We start from the raw sequence: 26,536 nt of genomic DNA on the forward strand, positions 1-26,536 counted from the left end.
TGCTGGTCCACCACAGAAGATCCTCGGAGATTCTGGTGAGGACCTGCAATAGGTCTGTCATATTGCCCGAGAACTGATCACTGGAATCTGAGATCCCACTGAAGGGATCTCATTCTCAGCCTGCCCTTCGACACCAGAAAAATGCATGACGGCATAAGGACCCTCCAAATGTCCATGGCCGGAAGAGTCTGGGCGGTTCTAAAATTTGTAGACCATCTGCTAAAAGTTGGTAGCTCGGTCCTTGGGAGGTGATGAACTGGAGCATGTCCTTGAAATTGAGCGAGAAGCCCAGTCTGTGCGGCAAGTGGCAGACATGACTTATATGAGCTTGCTCCTCTGAGTCGGCCCGGACAAGTCAGTCATCCAAATAATGGGACACATGAATTACCTCCCTTCTCAGACTGGCTGCCACCACTGACATAAGCTTGGTGAAGACCCTTGGGGTGGAGGTAAGCCTGGATGGCAATACTTTGAATAAGTAGTGTGTACTGCCAATCATGAATATTGGCTACTTGCTGTGCTTGGGATGAATCGGCACATGAAAGCAAGCATCCTGAAAATCCAATGACACCAGCCAATCCTGAAGTTCCAAAGCCTGGAGGAGCTGCGAAAGAGTTACCATCTTGGCTGTGTCCTTCCTGAGGAAGTTGCTGAAGCGCCTCAGGTCCAAGATTGGTCACAGTACCCAGACCTTATTTGGGCCCAAGTAGTAGAGGGAGTACCATCCCTGGTTCATTCCGCTGTAGGGACGCGTTTTATCGCACCTTTTTGCAGCAGGGGGAACACATTACTGCTGCAACAGCAGGTCCGGATCTTTTGGAATCAGAGCGGTAGGGGGGCATCTGATGAAAGGAAGACAGTATCCCTGGGAAACTATCCGTTTGACCCACATGTCTGATGTAATGCCCTGACATTCTTTCTAAAAGTCTGCTAGACGCTCTGTCAGTGTAGTGGTATATGGAAGAGTATTAGGAAGGCTTTGTTTCCGCCGTTGCCCCAGACGGGACGGAAGAGCGGAAGATTGGTTTGCCTTCCCTCTCCTCCCTTTGGCAAGTTTCAGAAACTTTCATTGTCTGGAGGTCACTTGACCTCTTCATCTTTGGTGTATAACAAGGGGGGTGGTTACTGCCGTTCAAATTTAGACAATTCTCAAATTATAGAATGTTATATTTGAAGGGAACTTGGGTGATGTGTCAAAGTAATCTCCCTATTCCAGACTTGCAAGAGCTTGAACATGGACTCACATTTTTCTAAGAAACAGAAAACAGATCAAATCATGTCAATTGTTGTGCACCCTTTTCAATCAGGGGACATGTGTTTATTTACATGTAGTCTAAAAGAAAATCACAAACATCTTCAGGCAAGAAGAACTCATTGTGCAACCTGTTGCCATGGTGTATGGATCAAAGAAAAATAGACAATGTTGAACACTAGGATTGTCCTCATTCAAAGCAAAGCATAGATTCTATGTTCAGGAGTGCGACCAACATTTATATTTAGTTAGAAGGATATACCCTTTACATGAACCTGTCTGCAAAAAATGGTAGGTTCTTAATATTTGAACCAAAAATATTGTTATAAAAAGCATGTATACACAAATGTGCTACTACTGTGGTCTGCTGTCAGAGCTAAAGTACTCTTTAGTTCAGTCAGTATTTATGGCATCAGGGTAGAATACAATTGTACCAAACAGAACATTCACACGAAAAGTTAAGTTCATTGTGTGCTGTGGGCGCCATTAGGTAGCTGTGTACAATACATTGCGGTCAAGAGAAAAGCAGGGGAAATATACATCTCAAGTAGTGAAGTCTTGCACATTGGTGGGGTGATGGCCAAGGATTGGCCATCACTCCACTAATGTGCAAGACTTCACTACTAAACAACAGACATAGGCCTTTCTAATTTAATTGTAAAAAGTCATTCTGTAAATACCGCACTTGAGATGTACAATACATTGCAGTCAAGAGAAAAGCAGGGGAAATATACATCTCAAGTGCGGTATTGTCTAAATTTGAACAGCGGTAACCACCACCCTTGTTATACAGTTTTGTACTTAGCATCAGGTTCCAACAGTATGTCTTCGCCGTTATTTTAATAAAACTCTGCATCTTTGGTTCCAGCTTGGAAGATATCCTTTCCTTGTTATGGATCTTTTAGCCAGAGAGTCTGAGAAAGTTGCTGATGTGTAGCTGCACTTAAGAATGTTGAAGCAGCCTTTGAAGATTGTAGCTTTTCTAAGCCGTCATCACTATTGTCACCAAAAAAGTTGTGGCCATCGAAGGGCGTGTGCACTTGCGTGGCCTGGATATCGGGTGCAAAACCGGACCTCCTCAGCCAGGTGAAATATCTTAGTACTGCACTGAAGCCCATCTCTCTCACAGACAATCCAAGGTGTCCAAGCCAGACTGCAAAGCTTGGCATATAGCCTCTTTGCCATCTGCCACTATATAGAGGAAACCATCCCTCTTCTCCCCCCAGGGACTTCCTCAGAAGATTGCTTGATCACAGACCATAAGTATGTGCATATTTGACCAGAGAAAAAAAAAAAGATTTCCTAGATAGGAAACCTGCGTCCCCTGCACACTTTCTATAAGGCCTAGGCCTAAATGTGTATTTTGTATGGGTTGGTCCGCTGTTGCAGACTCCAGTGTGGAGACCACTACCCAGACCTTCCTCTTTTTTCAAAATAATGTTTATGTTAAGATTTGACCATTTGTGACCTCATGCAAACAAGGTAATTTCAAAAAATGGCACATATATCATTTGACAACTTTTGAATTATGTTAAAAAAATAAGTATTTTTTATTTTATATTTGATGTAATTGGCCCAACGCGTTGCAAGTTAGTATCACTCTTCATCAGGGGCATACATTAATTTTCATACACATTTCTACAAAAGATTTGTTCACCCAGGCATCCACCTTCTTGTTGCCCCTATCCGGCGGCAACAATCAACAGGCTCTCTGGCCTAGGGTGATTGGCTAAGAAGTCCGGGTCTGAAGATGTAGGCATGTGAAAAATCAACCCCTTAATGATAGCAGCGAGCAGGCCCTCTGCCAAAGTTCCATGAAGGGCTTTTAGGGCCTTTGTCCAGAATGTCTGTAAGGTCCTATTCAGTGACCAGCTTGGTAGGGGGTACTGTGAGAAACCAGAAGGTGTCTCACCCACTAGTTCCTGGGGATTGGACATCCAGGTGGCCAGGACAAGACCATCACTTTTGGATCCAGTTCCTGGGGGTGGACCAATGCAAGAGGATCACCTGGGTGAGGAGTCTTGAGGAGTGGGACACCGGATCGTGAGATGCGGTATCCCCTTCCCTGCAACACCTTTACCCCATCCTACCAGGTAGGATATTTAGGGATTCAACCCCCCTCTTTCACAACACGAACACGATCATGAGCAGCCTACTATGAGAGAAAACGGACTAACACCTGAGCCTTATACCTGACGTGTCCCAATACAATGGTTAGGCAATTACTAACCATCACACACACCTGACTTCCATTACACTCCCTGAATGGATAAAAGGGGGCGCACAAGAGCACACATTGAGTGAGGCAAAGCACATGAGGAAACAGAAGTTTCAAGATGGCAGTTTAACAAGAGGAGAAACAAAAGGGGATCCGCAAGAAGGGAAGTTCCCTTGACCTTTTCGACAAGCAAACTTTACTTTCATGGGGCGTGGCTTGGCAGCCATGGAGTAGGCTTCATTTCTACGGAGCTCCGAGATCCGTTGAATGATCCTGGAAAGTGCAAGCTGATTGGCAGAGGATTGCCATACCAAAATAGCAGTACGGACGTGTGCAGGTGCAGGGAAGAAGAAGCACGTATCTATTATTAAATTGAGCCAGGCGAACGGAAGATCCGTCACTTTGTACTTCGGACCGTGGGCGACGGCAACAACAACAAGATGGCGGCGACCCCAGAACAAAGGGACCCGCGGCGACATCAGGAGTGAAAATAAAACGGGCTGCTGACGGAGGCGCAACACACAGGCTGTAGCAAACAGACGTGTGGCCGTACGGCTGTAATATCAAAAGCATGCGGGCCTGCAGGCAGAAGCGGGTGGCGAGCCCGAAATCTCAAGGTGGACGGAGGAGGCTGGAGACAGCACGGCACGGCATGCAGAGCGTAGGGTGGCTCGTTGACGTGCGTGCATGAGGAGAACTGCGGACCCGGCCCCAGTGAAGACCAGGAGGCGCGGAAACGCACAGCAGGTGCCCCCCCAGGAGCAGGAGCAGCAGTGCGCACACGCGCAGGGCGTGTATATTTGATAGGACATCCGCGCGACCGAGAAATAAAGGCACGCGACCTGAGGAGAGAAAAGTGCACACGAAGGGAATTGATGCGCGCTCGCATGCAGGGTGGAGGAGGTGAGCTAAGAGCCGCTTGCGGGCTGGGGAGTAGGATCAGGCTCCCCTGGAGTGTGAAGTAGCCGAGATCCTGCACATCACGCGATCGCCGAGAGACGGCAAGCAGACCCAGGACCAGCACAGGAGGTGACACTCTCTAGCGACTGTTGCAGTGAATCAACAGCATTCAAACAATAGCCTGAAAATAGGCTAATATAATAAGGAGTTGGGAATGGCCACCAGGAGATAGGGCTGGACAACAACGGCCCCCCTCCCCCCTGAGGTCGATTAGCGTGGTGCTCCTCAGAAAGGGTGTGTAGAGCTGCACATTGCCCCCCGGAGGTGCTGCACACGGAGCAGTGACAGAATACGATATAGTTGAAATAAGCAAGACGGATATCAGAACTAAGAAGCTCATGAATATCATGCACCAGGAATGACTGGATAAGCAGGCAAACTGAAGCGCAAGCAGCGGCACACCATAAACCAGTAAATAGAGCCAAGATACAGGGAAGGCACTGCCGCTGACAAGACGCTAAGCCACGACCTGTGAAAACAATCACTGTGGAGCACTGACATTCACAATAACGGACGGAAACACGGGTGAAGCAGGAGTTGCTGGACTCTGGTGGGAACGAGCCCTGGGGCACAAACAGAGTGGAGCAATGTCTGTGAGGGGCGGTAAAGTCAAGGGCAAGCAGCCCATGATAGATATCTTTGCCAAGTCACAGCAGTCCCCCACCACTCCAGCGCAATGTACAGTGAATGCACCGGCAGATGTTGCCTCTGTTAGGGAGAATTCTCATTTCATGGCTAATTTCCCTTACCTAGTGAGTCCCTCAGCAGCTTTGCTGGATCTCTGGAGTTATTTCTTTTCCACTTGGTAAGCTTTTCACCACTCTTACTTGTGTTTTGCTATGTGTTCATACCTATTTTTGTGATTGTGGACTCTGGCGTACACCACTTCAGTAGCCCCCTTTTGTGGGGCACACAGCACCTTTTGTGCAGTGACACAGGGTTGTCGTTCAGACTTCCCACTGACTCCATTTCTAAGGCCGACTACTGTCCCCCAGAAAAGGGTAAAGTTACCATTAACTTTACTTAGTCAAATTAACCAGAGATCCAGTACACCCCATCTTACATGGAGTACTGGAAGGGTTAACTCTTAGCCCTTTTTTTAAAAAAAATTTGGTTTTATTGGTTTTAACAAAGGAACAAACAAGATGGAATACATTACATGTTTCACCATAGTAAGCATATGTTTGCAGGACAAGGAAGATATATCTGTTGTTAAAAGAAGAACAACCATAGTTACGCAGCATATGTTACATTGGGTACATCAAAGTATATCTATCTTAGTCTAACAAACCCTACCCTCTCCCCTTCCCCCTCCCTTCCTTCTTTGATTGAGCACACGTCCATTGAAGTTTGTGAAAGCATGGGGATTTCCAAAGTGTTTTATTCAGAGCTCCATTGCATGGTCGGTCTGGTGCTACTTATTGCAGTCTCTCTTCCATTGTTTTCTGTCGAGTGTTGCCTTTTCATCAGGGTCTGACAGGTTCCTCCGATTGGGGCCCAGAGACTGTTATGAGATATTTATTTTTAAAGTCCATCCATAGAGCTTCGCATAGGGCGGCTTTGCCGTGCAGGGAGGCGGTTATTGTCTCCATTAGATAGATGTTTGTGGCTAGAGCGATCCATTCCCTCTTACCAGGCGCCATTGTGGATTTCCATTTAATCACTAAGAGGGCCCTGGCCGCGAGCAGTAAGTGGGGGGTCAAGCCTTTCACTCTGGTCCATTTATCTTCATCTTTTTCGAGGCCAAACAGTATTAGGTAGGGATCGAGGTCTCTTTAGATACCTTCTATTTCTTTAATCCACCCAGGACCACGTTCCAGAATACTTTGATGTGTTGGCAGCCCCACCACATGTGCCAATAATTGGCTATTTCTCCGCATTTTCTCCAGCATGTTGGACTCATTGTTTGGGACATTTTGGAGAGTCTAAGGGGGTCGTATTGCCATCTGTGTAGCAGTTTCATGGCATGAAGCTTGTATTGACTTGATATGGACGTTTTGGAGGCTGCCTTACACATTGTTTCCCATAGGTCGGAGTGCATTTCTTCCCCAAAGTCTTTTTCCCATCTCTTCCGCAGGGGTTCCGTTGACCCGTCTCCCGCCGCTATTAATTCTTGGTACATTGCAGATATGAGGCCTTTCATCTCGGATTTAGAGTCTGGGGTGAGGTCTCTGTTTAGTTGGTCTCTCCATTCTGCCTTCGTCAAGACCCCTTTCAGTTGGATGTACTGGAATGTAGATAGGGTGCCTATACCCAACGCTTCCGTTAGATCTGGTAGAGTGATAAACGTGCCTTTTTTCTGTAGCTGTCCTACTCTCTCCAAGCCTGCCTCGTACCATGCTTGGAATCTGCCCACATCAGGTATATGGTTGTTTATGCCGGGCGACCATAAGTGGCTGAGCGGGGACGGCCAGGTGGTGATTTTGCACATTTCTTTGCCTGTGCGCCATATACTCCATATAGTGCTTAAGATAGGGTGGCCCTTGATTTTTCGTTGAACCGTTTTGTGTGGGGTCCATAGCCATTCCGATACCGTGGCGGGAGACGGATAATGATTGTGCATTTGGACCCATTGGAGGTTAGTATGGTCTCTAAGGTGTGGGATCAGGACGCGCAGCTGAGCGGCTTTGTAGTAGGTTCTCAGGTCAGGAAGCCCAACTCCTCCCTTGTCCTTGGGGAGCGTTAGTGTATTTTATGGGATTCTTGGTTTCTTCCCCTGCCATATGAATCTTACCATGATCTTTTTGGCTTCAATAAAAGACTCTTTGGGTATCTCAACCGGTAGCATTTGGAATGGATACAGGAAACGGGGAAGGCATTCCATCTTAACTGCATTGATTCGTCCAAGCCAGGAGATCGTGAGCTTTTCCCATTTTTTGAGGTCGGCTGCGAATCGCTGGAGGAGCGGAGGAAAATTGGCTTCGAAAAGATCATCCAGGGTTTTGGTGATCTGTATGCCCAGATATTGTAGTGCGGCATGTACGAGCTTAAGGCCCAACGGGAGGAACTTGGCGTCATTCACTTCTGCGGTTCCCTGAAGGGGGAACAAAATGGACTTGGTCCTATTTACTTTAAACCCAGAGAATTGGCCATATTCGTCCATTAATTTGAGGGCATGCGGGATGGACTCTGTGGGGTTAGTTATGTGGAGGAGAATGTCATCTGCATAGAGGGCGGCTTTGTACTCTGTTGGCATTAGCCGCATCCCCTCTATCAAAGGGTCCGCTCTCATCTTTTGTGCCAGGGGTTCTAGCGAGAGTGCAAATAGAATTGTGGAAAGGGGGCATCCCTGTCTAGACCTGCGTTGCAGTTCGAACCATCTGGAGTATTTCCCATTAACGAATATTGTTGCCATGGGGGATGTGTATATTGCTCGTATTCCCTTTCTAGTTCACGGGCCTATTCCCACTTTCTGCAGGACTGCTCCCAGAAAATCTCACTCCACTCTATCAAAGGCCTTCTCGGCATCAATCGATAGAACAGGGTCGCCAGGGAGGTGGTCATGGGCCGTGTGGATGAGGTGTAGTGTTTTGCGCATGGAATCAGCTCCCTGTCTCCCCAGTATAAACCCGACCTGGTCTGGGTGGATTAGGCGGGGCATTAATGTTTCCAGTCTGGCAGCTATTACCCTAGCATAGATTTTGGCATCGAGATTGAGGAGGGAAATGGGACTGTATGATCCACAACACTTGGGGTCTCTCCCTTCCTTGGGGATCACTGTTATAAGTGCTCTTTTAAAGGAGGCTGGAGCCACACCTGTTTCTATGATTTCATTAAATAGTTCCGTTAGGAAGGGTGTTAGTTGGTTGGTGAACGTTTTATAAAACTCAGCAGTGTAACCATCTTCCCCTGGGGACTTGCCGAGCGTTAACCTTTTAATTGCATCATGGATCTCCTGTTCACTAATGGGGGAGTCGAGGAGCTCAGTGTCAGCATGCGTTATTGTAGGCATAGTGATCGGGGATAAGTAAGCGGTTATATCTAACTGGCCAGAGGTTATTTCGGAAGTGTAGAGTTTCTCATACAAATTGGCAAAGGATTCCGGGATAGTGTGGGGGGGGGGGGTCTGGGAAAAGGGGACAGAGTCATCCAGTATTTTGGTCACCCTGCGCTCTGTCCTTTGTTCTCTGAGCCTGGCAGCTAGTAAAGCGTCGGCCTTGTCTCCTTTTTCGTAAAATTTCTGTTTTAAAAACTGCAGTTTGCGTACTACTTGGTCGCCCTCTAACAGCCTAAGTTCTTCCCTTTTCTGTTGGGCTATTTTCATTCTGTCTGGGTCTACCTCTGGGTCTTCCCTTATCTCACCCTCCAATTGACATATTTCGGTCCGTAGCCTATGTTCTATAATCTTCCGGTCCCTTTTCTTGGAGGACCCCTCTCGAATCAGAATGCCTCTCCATGTGGCCTTCCCCGCCTCCCAAACCATTTGTTTGGAGACAATCCCCATTGTTATTTATTTTAAAATATTCGTCAATTTCGGTCTCCATGGTAGTTTTGAAGACCTGATCTTTCCAAAGAGACTTGTTACACCGCCACTTTCCTCCATTGACAGGTAGGTCCGCCCAATTGATATCGGTCAGAACCATGTCGTAGTCAGACCAGATTATCGGGACTATGTCAGAGTGGTGTGTCTTGGTTGTGAGAGCACTTGAGAGATATATATAGTCAATCCGCGTAAATGTGTGATGGGGGTTTGAGTAGAAGGTATATCCGCTTTCAGTGGGGTGCATGAGTCTCCACACGTCCTTCATGTTGTATAGAGCCATCATTGCAGCCAATTCGGTGTGCTCCCTCTTGTTTTGTTGTCTCGCTTCAGGTCTGCCTGGCTTCCAATCCTTGTACGGGTCAGCCCATTGATTAAAGTCTCCTCCCAGGATGATATGCCCTGTGGCTTCTAGCATTATTTTAGGGATCGTTTTCTCAAGAAATGCGACCTGACCAGTGTTGTGTGCGTATACAGTGGCAATAGTCAACTGAAGTTTTGCTATTTTGCCCGTTATGAGCAGGGCACGTCCCCCAACGTCGGACCATGTTTTATCCACTTTAAAGTTGATTCCTTTCTTGAGTATAATTCCAACACCGCCTCTCCTGAGTGGGCCCGAACCCCAAAACTCAAGTCCTCCTTGCTTCCCCAGGATGCTCTGCTCCTCACCCCTGGCATACTTGGTCTCCTGCAGGAGGAGTATGTCAATATTGGATCTACGAAATTCCCTAAGGACCAAGGATCTTTTAGTCGGGGAGTTCAAGCCTTTCACATTAATAGTCCCGACCCTGAGTGAGTCCCTCACCATGTGTTCATCGGATGTCGCCATTGTTAGGTACTTTTAGAGGATCGCTCACTTCAGGTGGCCAGACCAGTGTTTGATTCTTCCATCCCATGCTTTTGGTAATAAAGCGAATTCATTCAGATGTTGGTGCTACTGTTCTCAAGTTTCTCTTTTCCCTTCCCCCCCCTCTCCCTGAGTTGATGGTGTTCAAGTGAACACAAGAACTGAAAATGTGCCATTTTAGGCGCTTTGACGGCGTCCAATTCGGACTTGGTGGAAATGTTCAGTCCAGTATTGGACCACTAGTGGAGACCGTTACTTCACGGTCCGATTCGAATATACTACCGTAACATACCATTGAGCCCCCTTATTCCCCCATCCCCCCGCCACCCCCCCAACATCATTTAATTCAACAATAACAATAAAAAGGAAACAAAGGTGTAACAATACGTGTGCACTCCTGCTTTTTTTCTTCAGATGCTCATTTCCCTCCCACTTCAGGAGGGGGTTTTGCAGCCGAGAGCCGTCATCCAGCGAGTGAACTCATCCCTCTGTGACGATGGATGATCGTTTCCGAACATTGCAGGCGTAGATTGCATCAGTTGGCCTGCAAGGTTCTTGAGATTCTCTTTCATTTTCCATTTTCGTGCTTATTGTTAGGTCGCATGTATTTCCTTGATCCTTTCACTCTTTTTCTTCTACTTCTAGGACCCAGAAGTTCCCATTGCATTACCGCTTGTTCATGCCCGTCCCTTTCACCTCCTCTAGGGGCCGTTCCGAGGATGTCCGCAATGCAGTCCTTGATCTCTTGCTCGGATCGAAGGACAATCTTCGAGCTACGGTGTTCAAATGTGAGGGAGAAAGGATATCCCCACCTGTATCTTGTGCCCTGTTCCTTGAGCCACTTCGTCAGGGGGCTGCAGAGGCGCCTCAGTGCCAGTGTAAGCGAGGATAGGTCCTGGAAGATCGTGATTTGCGCACCTCCCAGTGTAAGCGAGTCCCCGGATCTGGCCTTCATCAGGATCCTGTTCCTGTCCTGATATCGGTGAAACTTTGCTAGGACAGAGCGTGGTCCACCGGGGGGCCCACCAGCCCTGTGTATCCGCTCCGTTTTAGGTTTGTCTATCTCCTCGTCTGCCATTAGGATTTTTATGATGTTGTGTATCGTGGTTTTGAGTGAGTCCTCAGTTTCCCCCTCGGATTCCGGAATTCCGAAAAAGCGGAGGTTGTTCCTTCTCTCTCTGTTTTCCAAAACATCCATTTTGAGGCGTATCTCCTCTTCCCTTTGTTCGATGTTACGAATCCTTGTGTCCATTTGGGCTTCAAGGGTGTCAATTGAGGCCTGATTGTTCTCCACACCTTCTAACCTCTCCTCGAAATTGTCCATTCTCTGGGTGATCCTGTCGATTTTACCGCCTAGGTCGGCTCCAAGTGACTTTATCTCACTTAGCAATGCAGCAATGTCCCCTTTGGTGGCAGCGGCTCCTGCGGCGTCTGTTGACATTGTTGCTTTCTGTTCAGGATTCGGGGAGGATGGGGCGTAGGTGTATTTGGCGAGCCTACTTTTTGCGCTCATGGAGTGGGTCCCAAATTAGAGGAGGCACACGCCCTGTAGTCGGGGACCTTACCCATCTTGTTCGGAGCGTGGGTTGGTGGGAGCAGGGCAGGTCCAGGCGTTCAGGTGTTTGCGTGGCTCGTGACAAGGCCGGAGAGACGGCTGTGGGGTTCACTAGGTGGTCCACAGTGGAGGGGGGGCTCGTCTCCAAGGGTGTCCGTCCAAGAATGTGACTCACAGGGAGGGCGGGCGTACAGGATCACCTCTATATGGACAGTCTATTTGTGGTATGTGGGGCCCCAATGATTGAGGCCTATGCGTTTTATTGTCTTCTTTCCTTTATCCCTCTGTTCTCTTCTCTCCTCTCTCATCTCTCCGACCCCTCCCCTTTCCTTTATTTCCCTCTGACTGTTAAGGCGGTTTGCGAGGCAATTGTGCTGTTTCCGTGCAGTTAGGGGAGTCTTGGTGGGTGGATGGGTCCGTGAGCGGATCTCTTCTTTATTCCACGTACTCCGCTTCGAGTGCGGGTCTCCGGCGCTGCGCCCGCAGGGCCTCCCGCGTGATATGCGGTCCCTCGGCGAGGAGAGGCGGCGGCGTGCAGTTCTAGTTTCCGGCTACCGCTGGGGTGAAGGGGGGCACGGGGTGATCACAGTGCACAGCGAGTGTTAGGAGGGGGGAGGCTGCCGCGTACCTTTCTTCCTTGGGCGGGCTCGCCCCGTGTCCCAGTGGGTGCTTCCTTCAGCGCGGGCACAGGCAGCACAGCGCCTGGTGTGGTGTTGGCGTCTCCGCTGGCCCCTCACGAGTAGAAAGCTGCTGTCTCAGGGGGAGAGGCAGAGGAGGCTCCACCAGTCCCGGAGGTCTGAGGCCTGCCACTCATTGCTGCCCAGGCTTCACAAGGTACTGGAGCGCCGCGGGGCCGTCACACGTGGGCTCCCTTGGAAAGGCACTTTTCTCAGCCTTCTGAGCTCCGTTTTGAATCAGATGTTTCGCCGGCATGAGGGGGGGGATCTTCCGACAACTGCTCCACTATTTTGAACGTGGGGGGGTCCCAAGGAGGGGGCTCAATCCGCCTTATGGACCTACGGTGTCGGAGCTCACACAGAGGGAGGATCCATCCGTGCGCCCCCTGGTGGCCAGTCCTTAGCCCTTTTAATCTGTACCTCCTAGAGCATTGTTTCGCTCTTTTTAACATTTAGACATGGCTGGTGGTAATATTGTAGGCTATTGTGTTAGCCTCGAACTTAAACCCACTTGACCAAATACTTTTTCTTTTGGCTCTGGTGCGGTTTATTCGCCATTTCTTTTTGTTAAAATCCTTCTTGTGTTTTACTTTGCGCGGCACACTAGGTTTGCCTTCTTTGTTCACTGTCTTTTGACAGGCTTCTACGGAGAAGCCCTCCTCAAGCCGCCTGGGTGTCTAGGTGGGCTGAATGTGAGGGAGGGGTGTAGTCACCCCCTGCACAGGGTATCCTAGGAAACCCAAGTCGCACTTTTTCATGATTGGCTGAGGTGGTTGTCCGGGCTGGACAACCCCCCTGCTGTGTGATTGACAGCCAGGCTGTGTGAATGGGGGATTTTCGCATAAAAGGCAGGTCTCTCGGGCTGGAAGTCAGAGTCGCCACTGGCACTACAAGGAACCGAAGATAAGCGGAAGAGAGGTCGACAGCTGTAACTATCCCATACCAGTTAATCCCTGCTGCAGTCCTGAGCTATCTACCCTTCAACAACTAAGAGAAGATCCAGTCCGGAGTCTTCTTCCCTTGAGCCTGGTGGGGATAACCAGCTCATCTTCTTCAGCCAGAGGTCGCCTTCGTGGTAGAAATCGCTACACACTGCTGTAGTGGTCCGGATAGCCACCTGAAAAGCCTCTCCTGTTTTTAAGGAGCGCACCTTTTATTCATCGTCGCTGCTGCCGGCCTCATCCCTGTGTGGTGTAGACCCCCTTCATCGTCCTTCGTGCCGTAGCCAGGAATCGTGGGTCTACAGGAAACTACCAGGAACAACTGCCGTGGCACCAGCTTCTTCTTTGAAAAGGTACTGTGTCCTGCTTGAGGAATCTTGGGTGAAATCCCTATTTCTCGCTTATAAGGCTTGCCCTTATTTTTCCCTCCTTCTTATAACTTTTGCTTCCGAACATTTGACAATATCTAAAGTACTCTTGGCAACTTTGAATCGCGACCTATCCGACGTGTGATCCTCGACACAGGAACCCGGTTCCACTTGACACTGGCTCTGGCCTCTTGCATTTCTGTCTATGAGCGTTCTTCGATTCTGTTTGCCTACCTAACATATTGCCTATGATTTTTGCCCCCAACTCTCTCTGGGTATCTCAGGTGCTAAGTGTGTTTTTGCCCCGGTAGCATTTCTTGCTGCGGATACACGTTTATTTAGCAGACCGAACTGTCAAAAAATGATCGCAATTGTATTCACGGTAACGTGTATTGTTTCGTAACACTTGTTCTCTCAAACACAGGGTACTTACCTTGATTTATACCGTACAAAGTGAATTGGTCAGTTGTAGTGTATTAATGTGTGGTTTTAACTTTAATAGAAGTGTTGTGTTAATAACAAATGGTTTAAAAATAAATGTACTATTTTTTACCTGAAACCTTGAGTCAGTGTTTGCTTGAGTCACAGTAATTGTGGTCCCTTTGTGTAATCTCTGATACTGCTCATATACTCTTGAGATAAGCCTGGCTGCTCCGCTACTGCTACCACTTTAACATAGTAGTACGGGCTTGTACCAAAGGTAAAACTTGTATTGCCACCTGTAGTCTTAATTGTGTGTAGTGGTCCCTAAAGGCACTGCACAGGATTCTGCCTAACAGCCTCCCCGTGCAAGGACAGTGCAATCTTGACAGCCATAACAGAACTAAAAACCTCATGGGGGGCAGCGATGGCAGACTTGAGAACTGCACTAGAAAATAAAATAGATGCAGTGGGAATTGAAGTCAACCTGCTGAGACAAGACGTGAGAGCTCTGGCGGAACGAACAAGTGGCCTGGAGAGTGCGGTGAAGACAAACACGGACACTAGCACAAACAATGATAGGGAAGTCCACGTATTGAAGCAGCAGGTGGCAAACCTGGAGAATAGAGCGGAGGAAGCTGAAGGACGGGCGAGACGCAACAATATACGTGTGGTGGGTCTCCCGGAAGGGGAGGAAGGGCAAGACCCTACAAACTATGTGGAGAGCTTGATACTGCAGGAAGTGGTAGCAGGCGAGCTCTCCCAAGGGTTTGCAATTGAACGCGCACACAGGGCTCTGATGAGGAGACCAAAGTTTGGAGCCCCTCCTAGAGCAATTATAGCAACAATTTTGAACTATAGAGATAAGGGAAAAGATATTGGAATTCTTTTGGAAAGGAGGGACGATAACAAGGGCGTCTGCGACCATCACTGCGTATCCGGACTACACCATGCAGGTGCAGAGACAGCGGTACAGCTACGTGGCGATAAAGAGGGGACTACGCGCAGCAGGATACAAATACATGCTCCTATACCCTGTAAAGCTCAAGGTATTTCACAAAGGCAGAGCGCACTTTTTTGACACCCCCGGAGGAGGTGGAGACGTGGCTGGATGCGAATGGCTGTCCGGTGCGAGATGAGGAGCAAGGCCAGCAAGAACACGATAAGTGACTATAATGCCATGTATGATGGTAGGGGGGAGGAGGGAATTAGGGAAAGTGGCTGCAGAACTGGTACACAAGAAAGTGCCAGGTGATGTTAAACGCGAGACATTTGGACAGATGGGACTAGAATATAATTTGCAAAATGGGCAGCGGTGAGTGCGCTTAGCTGGATACATAAATTAGAAGCTATAAGTTGGAGAAGGCCTACCCCCGAGCAATAGACAAGTTGAACCGCCGTTAGGGCGATATCTCCCTGCTGAGCCATGAGTAGGGCGTTAGGTGGAAAAGGGCTAGATGCGGGGGTGCCTGAGATCCAGGGATGGAGCTGGGCATCAGTTGGGGAAGGGTAGTAAGGGGAGGGGATTGCAGTGGAGGTTCGGGTGGGGTGGAAGGGGGGGGGGAGTTGAGGTGTTGGTAGTTAGGGGGAGTTTGGGAGGGGGGAATGTTAGGCAAAAACCTGTGCAGTTCCCTCTGGGACCACTGCAAAAGATTTAAGACTACAGGTGTTTGGCAGTAAACCCACTTGGTAGCAGTCTGTACCACACAGATTCACTTGGTAGCTGTGGCTGAGCAGTCAGACTTCCCTCAAGAAGAGTTAGGCAGTATACAGAGTATTCCCAATAGGTCAAGATAACACAATGGAACAAGTAAACACTGACCAGGGCTTGGTGTAAAAGAGATATAATTATTTATTTAAAAACCACATCTAGGAAAACACACAGGCACTAATAGTAAGCAATTCAAAAACACGGTCACTAAAAGATATACACTCCCTTAAAAGAATATTAGACAAGTCTTAAGTAAAGCCCCACTTATTTTCAGACAGCGGTGAGCGCTTAACGTAGATGGCACTCTAATAGTTCGTTTTTAAAAGGGAGAGAAAAGCAGAGAATAAATTGAAACATATCCCAACACTTTTACAACAACATAACAAGGGAGGAAGGCAAAGTAAAACCGTGAAGTTAGAGTTCAATAGGCCGGATCCACTTTCAGGGGATCAAACGAAATGTGTCCAAGGTCACACGGTTGCAGTGCACAAAAGTCTTGTAATGGTTCAAAAAGTAGTTGGACCAAAGAAAGGGACCAGTTAGAAGGTCAAGGCGGCCAGCCCAGTCCAGAAGGTTAAGGGGTTATTATTACCTTGTAGCAATCTTTAGAAAGGGAGGCCGGGCGGACACGGTACCTTGAAGTGGTGAGAAGACTCCAGCGGGGGCAGTTGTTCCTGGCAGCGGATGCAAGTCGGTGCTTCGTCCGGGGGAAGAGAGGATCTCGTCGGGGAGGAAGACAGGAGTCAGTTGCACTGCCAGGGAAGAAACCAGCCGCAGAGTTTCTCAGGTACAAGGAGCGGTTTGTTGATTTGCGGTTCAGTGGTGAGTGGCTATCCGGCCGCCGGGGTGATTGGCACGGGCAGTTCGACCACAAACCGGTCTGGGGTGCAAAGAAGGAAGGTAAAACTGGTTGTGCCCACCAGTCAGGGGAAGAAGCCTCTCCAGCCGGGAGATCTTCTCTGTCGTCTGAAAGTGTTGAGTCGGGGTCCACAGGGCTCCACCGGTGGTGTCATCGTGGTAGGTCGGCTCAGCTTCTCCCTCGTCGGATTCTCAGGTCCTGTGGCGACTTCTGAAGTTCCAGTCCCCAAAGCCCTGTTTTTATGCAGCATACCCCCATTCACTCAGCCTAGCTGTCAATCAAACATGCTAAGTGGTGAGCCGGCCGGCTCACCACTTGGGCCAATCACACAAGAGTGCGACTTGAGTTACCAAGGTAACTCAGTCCAGGGTGCCTAAACCCCCTCCCACACTCCCTGTGGTACCCAGACAGAGTGGTACCACTTTTGGAGGCTTCTGTGGAGAAGCCCGCCAAAAGTGGAACAAAGGGCTCGACTTGGGTTGGAGTCACAGAAGAGAACACAAACGCCATTTTAGAATCGAATCCTGGCAAAAAATACCAACTGGCAAATTAATATTAAATAAATAAACCGGCGGTATTTTCGAGGCTATGAGAATTAAATAATTAAAGTTGGTAGCCTCGAACAATGGGAAAATCCCATAGGAAAATATTCGCGGTTGAATATAAAAAGTAGTTTCCACTGCCACCAGCCAAAACTCGATCAGGGGGGACGGAGACGTGCCCCCTCAACTAACAGACCCCGGGGCAATCGAATTGCCCCGACCAGTACGTCCACAATATGATGGTTTGTACTGGTTTCTGTTAATAATTTGGGACTAGTAAAGCCAATGGTGACTTTACATGCCCTGGGAGACAGTAGTCAGTCCCAGGGTATGGAGTCTATGGTGGGGGGTCACTATGACACCCCTGTGTTACTGCACGGAGGGTGTTGTGTAACACACATAATAAAAACACATGAGACCCTATGGAGTAAAGGACCCCATAGCCCATAAAACGGATTAACAGTCAAATGAACACCATAAATCATGTCCAAGAGTGGGAGAAAAAAAGTCTCACTCTTGGCAGGAGGAAAAAAACAAACTCCAGAAATCCAGCAAAGCTGCTGGGGGACTCACTAGGTTAGGAAATTCAGCCTAAAGAGAGAATTCTCCCTAACAGGGAAGTTGGAGAAAAAGTTGGGGTACGAGCCTACACCCTGAAAAGACAAGAGTTGTACTGTAACTGGGTGGGGGAGGAGGGAAGCAGGAACCTAACACGTCATGGGAGACCTTAAAGTAGTCACCTGGAATGTCAGGGGGCTCAATAGTTATTTAAAAAGAAATAAGGTGATTCCAAGATGGCGGCCGAGCCGGGCAGATGTGCGTGAGCGTAGCTCCGTCCCCCAGCTCGGGCCGCGACATTAAAGAAATTAAATAAAGCAGGCGCCGTGCCCTCCGAGAATCGCCTACGTCTCACGGGAGTAGAAGAAGAGAAGCGCATCCGATAGCTCCCCTCGGAAGGGACAGAGTGGGACTCCAGACCGGGCCTGGGACACCTTCCCGCCACCGCCGAAGCGCTGAAGCCCCAACCGAGCAGCGATCCAGGGCCAGCCCAGGCGCGCGGCCCCCCTGACGCAGCACTCGGATCACCTCCGGCGAGAACACGGTGAAGGGACGAGAGACCATAAGGCGGCCCCGACGAGACGCCGGGGGAAAGAAGCAGGCGGACCCCACGGCCCCGGGCGAGAGGTGAGCCAGAAGGGGGAGCGACCCGCACGGAAGAAGAGGTCGACCAGCCGGGGGGACCCGCGCGCCCGCCATGCGCGGGAAAGAAGAAGCCAGGAGCGGGCCAGCGACGGAGCCCAGAGGAGCCCGGCGGCCCTCCCGGATCCATACAATCAGGTACGAGACGAGGGAGAACCGGGGACAAGCGGCGCGGGCTGCGCCCTCTCCAATCAAGTTTGGCGGGGCCACCCCCGCACAACGGGGCACGAAGTGAGGAGTGCCTCCCCCCCCGGACACAAAAGAAAATAATAATAAAAAAGGTCCGGGGGAAAACAAAAAATAAAAAAAGGAACTCTGCGCTCTCTCTCTCTCCCCCCTCCTTCACCTGAAGGAACAGTCAAACCACCCCCCGGCCCCCAATAAGGGGGCCAACCCAGAGGCATAGACACGGAGAGAAGGCTTCTCTCTACCTCCGCCAAGACGCTCCAAAGGGGGGGACACAACAGTCCTGGGAGAAATAGAACCCCAAACAACCCATACACTGCCAATATAGTGGGACTCTCACTCGAGGAAAGACTCAACCTAAGAAATACAATACGGGTCACTCACCCGTACAACACGCAAGAGGCGGAGGGACACACATAGGAACAGAGGGAAGGGCAAGTCGACACACCGTCAGGGAACCCGCAGACGAGGATCTATACACATGTCCAGGGCAAAGTCTAAAGCGGGATCACAGTCAACGGCGGCAAACAAAAGCGGAGCAAAACAGGACCAGGACCTGACCCATATTTGGGGAACTGGATGCGCAACGCCACTGCAATCGAATAAAAAAAAAAAAAAAGAAAAAGGGGGGCTCCCCGACAGAGCGAAACAAAGACACAGACATGGCCTCCAGAGATGACATGAAATCCTGGTTTAAGGAATACCAAGAACAATTTATGGCCACAACACAGTCTCAATTCGACAACATGAAGGGGGAAATGAAACAGGCTGTCCAAGAAATGAAGACAGACATCGAAGCCCTGGAGGAGAGGACGGACAACTTGGAAAGGACGGTCCAGAACATGGACGAGGAGTCGCTCCAACAAGCAGAGGCACAAGACCGCCTGGCACGACTAGCATTGGAACTGGAATCACAGTGTGAAGATTTGGAAAATAGATCTAGGAGATCAAATATTTGCATCAAAAATGTAGCGGAGTCAGTAGAGGAAAAAGACCTTCGCACAGCAGTACAGCAAGTTTTTCAAGACATTCTGAAAGATGGCCCAGGAGATGACATTCAGATTGACAGAATTCACAGAACGGGCCCACAGAGAGCAGGGGACCCCAGAGCCCGACCTAGAGATGTCCTGGTAGCCATGACACTTTATACACAAAAGGAACAAATCTTGCGGAAGGCCAGATCGTTAGAACAAATCAGAATGAACGGCAAAGAAATCCAGCTATTCCGGGACCTGGCACAATCCACGCTCAGAAAGAGAAGAGAAAGGACTCAGCTCACCAAAATCCTGACCGAAAAACAAATCCGATACAAATGGACTTTCCCCTTCGGCCTCTTATTCACGTGAGAACAGACAGCATCGAATCATGTCATGTGAAGAAGGCCTCAAGATTATGGGATCCCACGAACCTGAGCCTGAACCCACAAAAATGAGAGAACCCCATAAACAACGAAGACAACCTAGGGAATGGCAAACGGAGAAAAGAAAAACAAGGCTCCAGTTGCGCAACTAGGAGTAAATCATGTTATCCTAGAGAAGAGAGAATAAGGGAGTGAGAGGCAACGCGGGCACAGGCTTCTTAGCCAGGGCAAGCGCCTACAGGAACGCGCGGCAGAGCCTCGGGACCGCCAAGGAATCTACACCACTAGCAGGGTTTAGGAGCCCCTGTGAGCAGTTACCCTGAGAAGTCAGAGGGCATGGAGCAACGGCACAACGTCGGAGAAACCATAGCGCCCAGAGCCCTCCTCAGGGACAAAGTGGGGGGGTGGGGGGCGGAGGGAGTTCAGGGGAAAGTTGGGAGGGGAAAAGACTGAAACACTGGTTCTGATGCAGATCATAGCGACCCCCAAGATGGTACCAGAAAGACATCGCAGACATACTCGGAAGAATGGGGCTGAAAATTTTAACATACAACGTCAGAGGGCTGAACACGCCTGTGAAGAGGAAAAAAACGGAACACTTCCTACATAGAGAGAAGTTCGACATAATTTCACTCCAGGAAACACACATCCAGAAGAAGAGAAAGAACCAACTTCAAATTAGAGGCTACAAACAAATCATTCAATCCAATGATGAGGAGAAAAAGAAGGGAGTACTTATTGCCTTCGCAAACCATCTGCAGATCCGAATCAAAGCAACTTTATCGGATAAAAATGGCCGCTTTGTCTTTGTAAAGAGCCAACTAGACAATCGCAAACTAACCATAGCAACCCTGTACGCCCCAAATACGGGCCAGGAAGGTTTATATCAAGGATACGGTCAACAAATTGGAAAGCTTCGCGGAAGGAGAAGTGATACTGACGGGAGACTTCAATTTGGCGTGGAGCCCGACAGAAGACCGTTCGAATCCCAAAATCTCCCAACAGGGTGCCCCATCACCCTCGCTCAAACTAGCAATGCAGAACCTGGCATTGGAGGACGTATGGAGAAGACTCAGGAGCGTAACCAAGGGATACACGTACCACTCACGTGTATGATACAAGCTCCAGGATGGACTACATTTGGGCCACTGGAACCCTAGTCGGAGAAATTCAGGACATCGAAAAAGGCATATCATCACTCTCCGATCACGCACCACTGTGGATCACCCTTCCCAAACTGCAAAAACCATCAGGTTTATGGCGCTGGACGTTACCAAGAGAACTATTACAAGACCCAGTGGCCAGAGAATCAATCAGAGAAAATATAGAGGAATTCTTCATACACAACGAAACACCGGACGTCCCCCCAAGCACCACATGGGAAGCCTTCAAAGCAGTGATAAGAGGCCGAATAATATCGTTAAAGGCACAGAAAGATAAATCTCATACAAATAGGAAGAGGAACTGGGGAAGAAACTGGAAGAAGGGAGGAAATGACCAAGAACACCTCCAGGAAATTAAAAAGGGCATACCGACACACCCAGAGCAAGCTGGATCTAATAAGGAACAAAAGAGCCGAAACGCACCTACTGTATGCAAAACACTGGTATGCAATGAAATCGAACAAAGCAGACAAATTGCTAGCACGACAACTAAAGGGAAAACAGCAAGAGCAAACTGTGAAGACCCTGATAGACGGACAAGCCGCCAAGTAAACACAGACAAAAGACATCAAAGAAATATTTTGTGAATACTACCAGAACCTATACACTTCTCAACAGCCGAGTAAAGAGGCCCAGGAGGCATTCCTATCAGACATATCTCTTCCAACAATCTCACAAACAGATAAAGAGGCACTCGACGAACCGATCACAACAGAGGAAGTGGCGAGGGCAATAAGGGACCTCCCGAAGAATAAAGCACCAGGCCCTGACAGCTTCACCGCCGCATTCTACAAAACATACGCGGATAATTTAACTCCCTATTTAACTGCTCTATTTAATACATTCAAGACTACAAACAACCGAATCCATGAATGAAGCAAAGATTCTAGTCTTCTACAAAAAGGGGAAGGATCCAGAAAAACCAAGCTCATACCGTCCAATTGCCCTAATCAATGTCGACGCCAAACTATATACTAAGGTCCTCGCCAACAGACTAGCACCCCTGCTCCCCGAGTTAATACACCAAGAACAATCGGGATTCATCCCAAACAGAAAAACCCACGACAATATTAGACGCATAGTACACCTTATAGAGAAGACCGGAATTAAAGAAAAAACCTCGGCAATAATCTCGCTAGATGCCGAAAAGGCATTCGACCGGGTCGAATGGACAATGCTATTTGCGACGCTTCGGAAGATGGGCATCGGAAAGAACTTCATAAACATGATTTGAGCCAATTACAAATCCCCGAAGGCCAGGATTGCGGTTAATGGGGAATTATCCGAGCCCATCGAAATAGGAAGGGGAACGAAACAAGGCTGCACCCTGTCACCCCTTCTGTACGCGATATTCCTAGAACCTCTCCTAGCAAAGATCAGAGCAGCCCCAGAAGTAAGGGGCATTGAAATGGGAGGACATATGCACAAGACAGTGGCATATGCGGACGATATGCTGATGACCGTGGCGGACCCGAGCACCACGCTCCCCCCTCCTCATCCAGCATATAGACAATTATGGGAAGATGTCAGGGCTGAAAATAAATGAGCAGAAATCATCAGTAATGGCCCTGGTAGGAGACAAAGACGCAATATACAAGAAGACTCGAGATCTACAACTACAAAAGGCCGAAGATGGTGTGAAATATCTGGGTGTAACGTTGACACCACAGATCAAAAGTCTTTACAAAGGAAACCACCCCAAACTTCTAGAAGACGTAAAAGGCGATTTGAAGAGATGGAACCCACTGTCGATATCATGGTGGGGCAGACGAACGGTCATTAAGATGACGATCCTACCTAGATTGCTATACCATTTCCAAGCCCTCCCCACCCGGATCCCTCAGGCATTTTTTTAAAGCACTAACTAAAACAATATTAAAATACATATGGCAAAACAAGACACAGACTGTCGCAACAAGCGCTAACTGCACACAAATTAGATGGAGGTATGGCACTTCCCCATTTTATGAAGTACTACGAGGCGGCACAGCTCTGGGTCATACAGGAATGGATCACAGACATCTCAGAGAAATGGTGGGAGGCTCAGGATAGAGCAGTCGCAAGATCAAATCTGCGCCACCTCCTGTGGAAGAAACCGGAACATAGACACCGAAACATCAAGCTAAGCGAAGTCATGAGCACCACCATGGAAGTGTGGAACAGAGCAACCAAGAAGGGAATCCTCACGAAAGATCCGGCACCGTTCATACCAATTATAGATAACCCAGACTTTCCCCCAGGAATGGGAAAAGGATCATTCCAAAAATGGTGTGACGCAGACTGTACGAAAGTGGGAGACATGCAAGAGGGACACCGGATCAGGTCCTTCAAGGACTGTCAGGAATTGATGGGCCTCACGGACAGGGACAGATTTCAGTATGAGCAGCTCCACCACTGGCTCACAACGCCAAGAATAACCGAGGCACTGACAAGGGACCTCACCCCCTTCGAGACATATATGACGACTCAAACGGGTGAAAAGCAAGAAATTTGTCTCTTCTCTCTACAAGTTCTTAAATGCCCAGGGAGAGAACATCACCTGGCAGTATATGAAAAAGTGGGAAAAAACATTAGAGAAGCAGATAACGAGGGATCAATGGTTTTACATGTGGCAAATAATAACGAAATGGACAAGGGCGATACAAACGAGGGAAGCTTGGACCAAAGTAATGAGCCAATGGCACTATACCCCGGAAAGAATCCACAAAATGTTCCCTACGACACAAGGGAAATGCTGGAGGGGGTGCGACTCCATGGGAAGTTGGAGACATATGGTGGGATTGTAAGGAACTGCAACAATATTGGGGAGACGTGAAAACTCAGATGCAGGCAATCTTCAAGGGGGCGGCTAATTTAGGGGAAGAAGTATGGATGTGCGGCATGTGGGCCCCCCATGACAAATCCCTCACGAAGACACAAAAACTGAACTTTATGGGCTTCCTCATTGCTGCGTGGCTAGCCATTGCTCAAAAATGGAAACAAAAGTCCCCACCCACCACACAGGAGTGGCTTCACAGGATATGGACCTATGTAGCAATGGAGAGAGTCACGTATAATATTCAAGGAGACAGGCAGAAGTTCGCCACGGATTGGGGAGACGCCATAGACTATCTGCAAAGCGATAACATGTTGCAATGGTGCCCCCACAATATCCGTATCCTAGACTTATTCGCAGGCTGAGAAACACGCAACAAAGGGACGCTGGGTCTAAGCAAAGATGACAAAACCGGTGGGAGGGCGGGGGAGGGGGGTTGGAAAGGACTATGTTGAGTCCTGATGTACATGTTTGAAGAAATGCAAATAAAAATATCTTTAAAAAAAAAAAAAAGAAATAAGATTATGATGTACCTGCGCAGGCAGAAAATAGACGTAGCCTAGCTACTAGAAACTCATCTAACACAAGAAAAGCTGGAGGTGGTCCAAAGGAAGTGGAGGGTACAGTAGTGGGCGCAGCCTATTCAGCCTATGCTAGAGGGGTGATCACCTGGGTGGCACCGCATGTTCCATTTCAGTTGTTACACTCTACCGTCGAGCCAGATGGGAGGCTGGTAATAATAAGGGGGTTGGTGGAGAACAAAGAAGTATGTATTATTAACACATATGCCCCGAACCAAGACACAGCGACATACTTTAGAACTTTATATAGCAAGCTCAGTGTGAACCTTGGGGGGGGGGGGGGCGGTGATCTGGGGAGGAGACTAATTGTGTGCTAGACCCGAAAATGGACAGATCAGATACCAAAATAGATATACCCACTCCAGCTGCCAGGGTGTTGCAGTCTCTGTTAACAGATTTAGGGCTAGAGGATGCATGGAGGTCACATCATCTGTAAGACAGACAATATTCGCACTATTCAGACCCCCAGAACCTACACACTAGACTGGATTATGTGTTTGTCACACATGGAATAATGATAGAAATAGCGCAAGCAGAATAGAAAGCGAGGGTCCTCTCGGACCATTCGCCGTTGATACTAACATGGCAATATAGACCCCCAAGAGCCAAGATACCGACATGGCATCTCCGAGCGGAAGCGCTAAAAGATGAGGTTTTTAGGGAAAACATGAGAGAGGAAATAATAATCTATTTTGAGATAAATACTGGCAGTGTGGAGACAGCGAGTATTCTTTGGGAAGCGTTCAAAGTAGTAGTGAGGGGGATAGCTATAGCCAAGTCCAAGGGGTTACAAGGAGGGATTTTAGTTGGACTACAGGAAGCAGAAATAGAGCTAGAGACGGCACTAAAAAAGGGAGGTAATACTAAGGAAAGTAACGAAGCAATAACAGAAATGCGCGGGATTCTGGGAGAGGCTGTGCAACCTCAACTATAAAAAATAGAGAGAGAGAGAGACAGCATGCAGGGGGGAATAAACCAGGGAAAGTCTTGGCATGGTTATACAAAAGTGAGACTCCCAGACCTGCAAATTAGAATGATAGCGAAAGAAGATGGGAGTATAGTAGACAACCCAGGAAGGAGTTAACCAGGAATTAACCAACTATTACTGCACCCTGTACAGAGATGCAGAGGACAACGACAACAAGGGAATGAGGGAAACATTGGAAGATATTGGGTTGCCGCAGATTAGTGCAGAAGAACGAGAGGAGCTAGACGCACCGATCATTCTAGAGGAATTGGAAGAAGTAGTAAGGCAATTACCCACTAATAAAACCCCTGGGGCTGACGGAATTCCAGGCAAATTTGATAAGATGGACAAAAATGAGATACTCCCCCCGCTCCTAGAGATGTTGAATGAGGCGATCATCATACCACTCCCCAAACCTAATAAGCCAGGTATTGAGTGCGGCTCCTACAGACCCCTATCGATGTTGAACCAGGGCAGTAAAATACTAACGCCGGTCCTGGCAAACAGGATGAGAAGAGTCATTAATAAACTAATACACCTGGACCAAACAGGCTATGTCCCCAACAGGAACATATCAAATAACCTTAGGCGCCTCCACCGTGTCATTGAACATGCAAACGAGGAGGAGGAGGAGATGGCAATAGTTTCATTGGATGCAATAAAGGTCTTCGACTCGGTCAAATGGCCATGGCTGATTGCGGCCCTGACCGGTTATGGAATAGGACCGGGGTACCTCAGATGGGCCAAACATTTATATAGCGAGCCGCTGGCCAGAGTAAAGACAGGGGCTGTAATATCAGAGAGATGGCAACTCAGTAGAGGTACTAGGCAGGGATGCCCGTGGTCCCCTATGTTGTACATTTTGGCCTTAGAGCCGCTGGCGATATACCTAAGACAGCAGTATGACAATAGGTATTACCATAAAGGGGGAAACCGCACTTAATTTCTTTGTACGCAGATATGTTGTTATACCTACGCTACCCAGAAGAAAGCCTCCAGTACGTCCTGGAGGTGATGGAGCGATTTGCAAGGCTTACAGGCATAGCTGGGAACCCCAAAAAATCTTGTGCATTTCCACTGGGCAGGTACAAAGGGATTCCGTTAGAACAACTACTGATCCTGCAGATACCATGGGAGGTTAACACGTTTAGATATCTTGGGATAGATATATATCACATGGTGGAGGCATATTCTTCTCTTTTCTAGCACATACGCCAGGTCTTTCAGTTTACTCACATGCTTAAGTTTCCGTGGTCTGGGAACTTACTGAGGAAGCTATTAAGAAGATCGAAAACAGTATGAGGTTCACGGTGAAGCTCCCCTTGGCGATGATGGGGCGGGGGGCAATGCTGAAAATGGTGGTCCTGCCAAGACTGTTGCATTACTTTGGGAACATCCCATATTTGATACCTAGACGATTCTTTGTTAGGATAA

General features: G+C 48.6%; 1 protein-coding gene across 5 annotated transcripts in view; it reads right to left on the minus strand.

Moving 5' to 3' along the window:
* MBTD1 (mbt domain containing 1) overlaps window positions 1-26,536 on the minus strand; it is a 1,870,500-nt gene that overhangs the window by 117,193 nt on the left and 1,726,771 nt on the right. The gene's annotated exons all lie outside the window — the stretch shown is intronic.

The sequence above is a fragment of the Ambystoma mexicanum genome, chromosome 3q, assembly GCF_040938575.1.
Source record: "Ambystoma mexicanum isolate Mex_15411 chromosome 3q, UKY_AmexF1_1, whole genome shotgun sequence".
NCBI classification, from domain to species: Eukaryota; Metazoa; Chordata; class Amphibia; order Caudata; family Ambystomatidae; genus Ambystoma; species Ambystoma mexicanum.